General features: G+C 48.5%; 1 pseudogene; it reads right to left on the bottom strand.

Moving 5' to 3' along the window:
* Positions 1-1,908: 1,908 nt before the first annotated feature.
* Positions 1,909-5,227, bottom strand: LOC144161818 (ribonuclease kappa pseudogene; annotated as a pseudogene).
* Positions 5,228-6,278: the final 1,051 nt, after the last annotated feature.

The following is a 6,278-nucleotide window of genomic DNA, read 5'->3' as shown; positions in this document are numbered from 1 at the left end:
TGTTGCGTCATAGCCGCGGCAGACGCACTGGCGCCGGCGCGTGCCCAGGTGAGAGCGTGTGCGGCCCAGCGCGCTCTCATTCCGCCGGTGGGCGGCGCTGCGCGCGGTGCTGCGCATGTGCAGTACTCTCTCTCTCCGCGGTCTCCTCTCCTTCGGGCGCGCTGCGCATATAGTGTGCCGCTCTCCTGCGGCCTTTCGGTCGACGGTTGCTTTCCGCTTGCGCTTGAACCCCCCTCAGCGTCGCATCACACCAGGGTTCCCGCGAGGGCAGGTGGGCGTAATTTTTACGTGCGAATGCACTTCTTAAGCGAGCCTGAAGCGTCCCCCGCCGTCCCCATAGCAACAGCTGCGGGTGCGCGCGCTCCTCGTCTTCCTTGGCAACGGGGGGAGATGGGCGCGCGCTGCCTGGCCGCTGACATGGCACATACCCACGTGGGGGATTGGCCAGGAATCTCCTCGTCTTCCTTGGCAACGGGGGGAGATGGGCGCGTGCTGCCTGGCCGCTGACATGGCACATACCCACGTGGGGGATTGGCCAAGAATCGGGCGTGAGAAGGGCTAATGCACTTGCTTAAAGGAGTACTGACACGAAATTTCAAAGCTGAGATCCGCTCTAGCAATCAAGTACAACGACAACACAAATAGGTGTCTGTGAATAAATGCATCTTTCTTTCTTTGTAGTTGTGTGTGTGTATGTGTGATCTCTCTTTCGCGAACATTACCGAACCGCGCAAATTCAACTCGTGCATTCGCACTTTCACATTCTTCCCCTCGGGGAAATGCGGGGAATTTTTTTTTAATTTGTTATTGTGTTCTGTGTATCTCTTCTACCTCACATCAAAGTAGATAAGAAGAGTCACTTCCGTAACCCCCCCCCCCCTATACGTCGTCTGTAGTTCATTTAACAAGCTGCGTCCAGTGCAGTCGATGCTATATTGTTCTCAGCAATCTGTCCGCTGAGCGACATTCTACGATGGCCGCTGAAGAAAAGCGACAAGAGCTCTGCTACACCTGCCCAGCGTGGGGCCAGAAATGTCCTTCCAAGGCCTCAACGCCTACCCCTTTCAGCCCGGATTTTTTTTATTTTATGCAAAACAATGTTTTCTGTGTTTTCTCAAATTTTAGGGTCCCATAAGGCCCCAAACAAAAAAAAAGAGCTGGAAGTTCAAGTAATTAGATGTATTGATGAAACATTTCATTAGGACACCCGGCAACTAAAAATTTTACATCGAGCAGAAACACCGCTTTTGCAAACCTTCCTAAACTTTGACTACATGAACATACAAACAAAAAATCAGATTCGTAATGCAAGTATTAAGAGATTTATAAGCTTAGGAATAAAACTCGAACTGCCATTTTTTTCAGCCTCAATGTCGTAATTACGCCTTCACCGGAGATTCTTCTTTGTAGCCTGGAACTCCACTAAAATAAAACAACAGGGATATCTGTCGCAATAGGCATCAACGAAGAACAATTCCCCCCAAAACCTGTAGTTTTGGTTTCGTTCTCTACGCCCTAGAGGAGCTTATATGTTATGGCGTCAATTGACACCACCAGGGTCGAAGTGGCTATTATCGCTTTTCTTGAGCCGGCCAGCGTCGAACGTCACGGTGAGTGAGACATGCTCATCGCGCGGATTGTTAACGCAGCATCCACAGCGCTGCACGCAACTCCTGAAACGAACTCATTTAGGTCAACACTGCCTGCAGTAAATGAATCCGTCAACCATACTCCGAAATTTGTCTGCGTAAGCTGAAGCGTGAAGCGCATTTACTGAACACACTAACAACGACGGTAACACACACGCGTATCGCTTGCATTTATTCGCAGCAAGTGTACGTTGACGGTTGCGGCAGCGTCGGGGAGAGGCCTGCACTTCGCAGTCCACAACGTAAGCATAGAATGAAGCTAAACTCGGGAAACCTGCACTACTCTGTTCATGTAGATTTGGTGCAAAGATGCCGCCAGGGTCACTGCAAGAGAACAAAAAAAGAGCTGTTAAAATATCTGCATTAAACCTCCCAAGGCAACGCGCGTTCAGCTGTAACACGTTGTTTATGCTTTCTACGGACAAAGAACCATACTGCGAAACAAGTTGCTCGTGACTTTCAGATGCGTTAAATGGCGTAGAACGGTAATGTATTTGTGCACGACTTCTGGCGACGCATACCCGCCGCGGTGGCTCAGCGGCTAAGGCGCTGCTGAGCACGAGGTCGTGGGTTCAGTTCCCGGCCGTGGCGACCGCTTTTCTTGTGGAGGCGAAAAGCAAAAATGCCCGTGTGTACGAGATTTCGGCGCACGTTAAATATCCCCCGGTGGTCAAAATTAATCCGGAGCCCTCCACTACACCGGCCTCATCGCTTGCGTTGCGTTGGCGCGTTAAACCCTACATCCAATCAATGTTCTGGCGATGCATATCTCTTACCTCATGCTCGATCTACATTATTAGCAGGTTTGCTAGCTTGGCTTAACACTTCCCTCCGATTCCCAATAAAACTAGTAAGCAAAAGTTAATAGAGTAATTTTGCCCTACGAGCCAATTCTAGATAGATTATTATTAGTAATTTTGAGCTTTCAGACGACAGCCGAGACACTTAAGCTCACGCGAAAAACGGGACAAACTGAACTTTCACCTTTCCCTGTTTAATGTTTGGTGCATTCAAAAACAAGCGCTTTGCAAGTATGCATATATATAGTAAACAAAACCGATGATCAAGAAACAGGGTGAGTAGTTCATCGCTTTTTTTGTGAGAAAATGAAAGTTTCGGATCGGTGTGGCAGTAAAGAACGGAAAGAATGAAACGCCAGCTTTGAGTCTGATATAATGAGACGCCACAAGACCAGTGGACTGTAGAACTGGTACCGTTAATCGTCACGATACGTCGAAAGTGCGAGTGTACACAGGCCATTTTGTCAGTATATAACATCAAGATGGCTAATTCACAGAAAATTCCCAAAGTCAACAATATGGCTTGGAAGTAAACTGCAAGAAAGTTTACGTTTTTTTCCATTGTTGTTGGCTTTTCTGCGAGGTAGGAACGTTATTCCCGCTTCTCTGCGCAATTAGCTCCAGCTTCGTATCACTTGGCAGTTGGCTTTTTTGCACAACGCCGAAGCCGTAGGGCATAACGCACTCTAAGGAGGTTGAGGGACCGGAATCGACGGAGCTGCTCAAAACATGTTGGTGATGATTTTTGCTGCTTTCAGAAGTCTTTTTTTTTTTTTTGACGCACCGAGTGCATTCAAAGGCTGCTTTTGTTATTGAGCCGCGCTCGCAAATGTCTTTTTCAGGGCGTGATTCGGTGGGGGGACAAAAATGTGTGGGGTGGGGAGCGATTAGTGTGATCTGTCTGCTGAGATCGCTTTCCAAATTTTCTAACACACACGCACACTTGCGCAAAACATAGCCATTTAGCTAAACGAAAATTACACCTGAAAATAGCAGCTGGGCAAAATTTCCTACATGGGACACAGCGTAGAACAAAATTAACTGGAGCACACGTTGGGTACATTCCGTGGCATCTAATCTGCGTCACGGTTAATTTTGTTGCGAGAATAGCGCATTATCGTCCTCCCATGTAGCCACGCCTGACCAGCGGTCAACAAGCAGACGGTTTTCTTTGCTTTGTTCGAAGACCCCTCGAGAAAGTAAAATTACCAACCCTATCACCTAGTAGGCTGGAAGTTCGATACGTTTTCCCTACGTTTACGTTCGCTATCTTTCGAAAGGTTAGTGGTGCACTTTCAGCAGCGTGGCAACTGAGCCGAGAATCGAGAGACCTGATTTCAGCAGTGAGACACCAGCACCATGCACCAGAACATTGATACCATCCCTAGGCTACGCTGTCAATGCTACTACCTCTAGGGTGGAAGTCCGGGCCTGTTGGCTCATGGTGTTTGAGTAAACAAATTAGTGGAAGAACGCTACAGAGACGAAAGAAAAGTTGGCTTTCCTGCAGTACGTTTTGGCGCGACATTGGAACGCCATCAGCGAGCCGTAAAAAGTTTCGCTTTAAAACAGAAAACACAAGGACAGTCCCTCGACTGTCACTTAGTGACTGCCTTTGTGTTTTCCGTTTTTCCCTTCTGTGTACCGCCCTTTCACTATTTCGTTTATTCAAGTGCTCCGTCCGCCGTAATCTTTCGTACGCATGAACGGCGTAGAAAAAAATTCGCGCATCTCCACGTAGCGAATCATGACGAGTGGGCACAGCACTGGGGACCGCTCTTGGCGTAAATCACCCGTGAGAGTGCTTACTGCTGCTAAAACTATTTCCAATCCAATCCAATGCAATTCAATTTAATCCATTTCAATCCATTTCAATCCAATCCTATTCCAATTCAATCCAATCCAATGCTCCTCTTGCATGCGCAGCACGGCTCTCCAGGAGAACTCCCTCTCCCTCTCTCTCTCTGTCTAACCTTTTGTGAACCTTTTATTTTGTTCTTAACCTTTTGTGAACCTTTTATTATGTTTCGATTTACATGGTGCTGTGCCGTGAGCACGGACGCCGGACGCCGAACAAGCCTCGGCCTTAAGGTGATTCACCCTTAAAACCGTAAAGCTACGGAGTCTATTCCGCTGGGGTTTCGTCATCGTACTATTCAAAGCCGAGAAACCTCATAACCACTGCACCACAGAATAACGTGACTAGCTACTCCTCCGGCCACTCATGCCTTACGTACCGTGTCATTTCTAAGGCATCGTGACGCAGTAAAGAGGGTGATACTGCTTCCGACGTGTGCAACGCCACTCGGAACTCAAACATGTTCATCGATTCGGAGGCGTACTTTGCGCACTTCGCCACAAGCAGTCTCCGGCAAGGATAGAGCACCGTACGCAGGACGACACTCACCGACGTACAGACAGGCCGCGATCCAGCAGTTGTACGCCGCCTGGGTGAACCGGTGATCAGCCTCGCCGTGGAACTCGTCCTTGTTATGAATTTCCTCGGCGTGGATTCCCAGGTCCTCCGCAAAGGCAACGCTGTGCGTGTACAAGAAGAAGCCCATGACGGGCTGAAAAGGAGCGCGCATTAGCCGTTCAAGTCGAGCCACCGAGCCCTGAGGTTTGGCGATCGGCAGGACTCGTTGGCCTTTTCCATCTTTTTTTCAAAAATAAACTGGCCTGCCACGATCCACGGCGGCGACTCACCAGCATTACGATTCCCCATAGGCTCAATAAAAAGCAGAAGATCGACAATTTGAGATTGCACACTCGAATCATCGCTCGTGTTCCGCGGGAGGCTTGTGTATTGCGGCGGTCGTGGGTGGCTGCAGGCCTCGAGAATATTACCTGATGTTGATGAAGATGATAATAACCAAAGGCATTTTACACAACATGCATGGGTCACCTCCAATGTTTTCCCACGCTTTTTTATTAAACGGGCCATGAAGGCGACATGCAAGCTTGGCCATTGATAAGACGCCGTTGTCACGAAAACAATTATACCAATTTTATAGCAAACTTAAATGAAACAATCGATACACTAAAGAAAACGCGCAACAGAGGCGACTGCACAGCCCTGCCAATTCTCTATGACGTCACAGAAGCTTGTTTGTGGGATTGGCCGTCGCCTATTCAATCCACCGTTAAGGAACATAACTAGGAAACTGTAGTGGGACATCTACAGTCAAACCCAAACCGTAATATGCGCCGCGATTAGTTCGATATATCCAATAATTCGATATAGCCGAACCCGCATATAACGATTTTTTTGTTACGAGTTTGAAATACGCGGAACCCCCCTCCCCCCCGCCTGCCATTCCTACATAACGAAACGAACACATAAGGTATGCCATACACAAAACAATCCATTTATTGCACGCAATAAAGCTACTTCGCAAAAAAAGGGTGATTTTTGTTTTAACTTTAGTTTTGGCGGCACCAACTAGCACCGCATTCTCTACACGAGACATCGTTTGCACCAGTTCCAAGTCCGTGTCCTTCAATATCTGCTGTCGTGCACGTAGAAATATAGATAATGATGATGATGATGAATATGATGATGATAGAAGCAATATTGGCGGAGCACATCGACTGGCAAAAGCGCTTCATAAAGCGTCGGACGGCTTTACGTTGTGACATCCTCAGTTTCTTCAGTGCTTGCAGCAGCACCAGCCGCCATGACATCGGCGACGGTGTGTGCGCGCGGGGTGCTGACGGCAACTTCGTCGTCAACACTCCGGTAATCCTCGAAGGACACTCCTTCCGGCACAGCATCTGGAACGTTGGCGAACTCTTCGCGCAGTTCGCCGGCGATGCCGTCTTGGTCCGG

This window comes from Haemaphysalis longicornis, unplaced genomic scaffold (genome assembly GCF_048455015.1).
Source record: "Haemaphysalis longicornis isolate Haplotype H1 unplaced genomic scaffold, Haemaphysalis longicornis Haplotype H1 scaffold_12, whole genome shotgun sequence".
Lineage (NCBI taxonomy): Eukaryota > Metazoa > Arthropoda > Arachnida > Ixodida > Ixodidae > Haemaphysalis > Haemaphysalis longicornis.
This window is presented reverse-complemented; position numbering and strand designations above follow the sequence as displayed.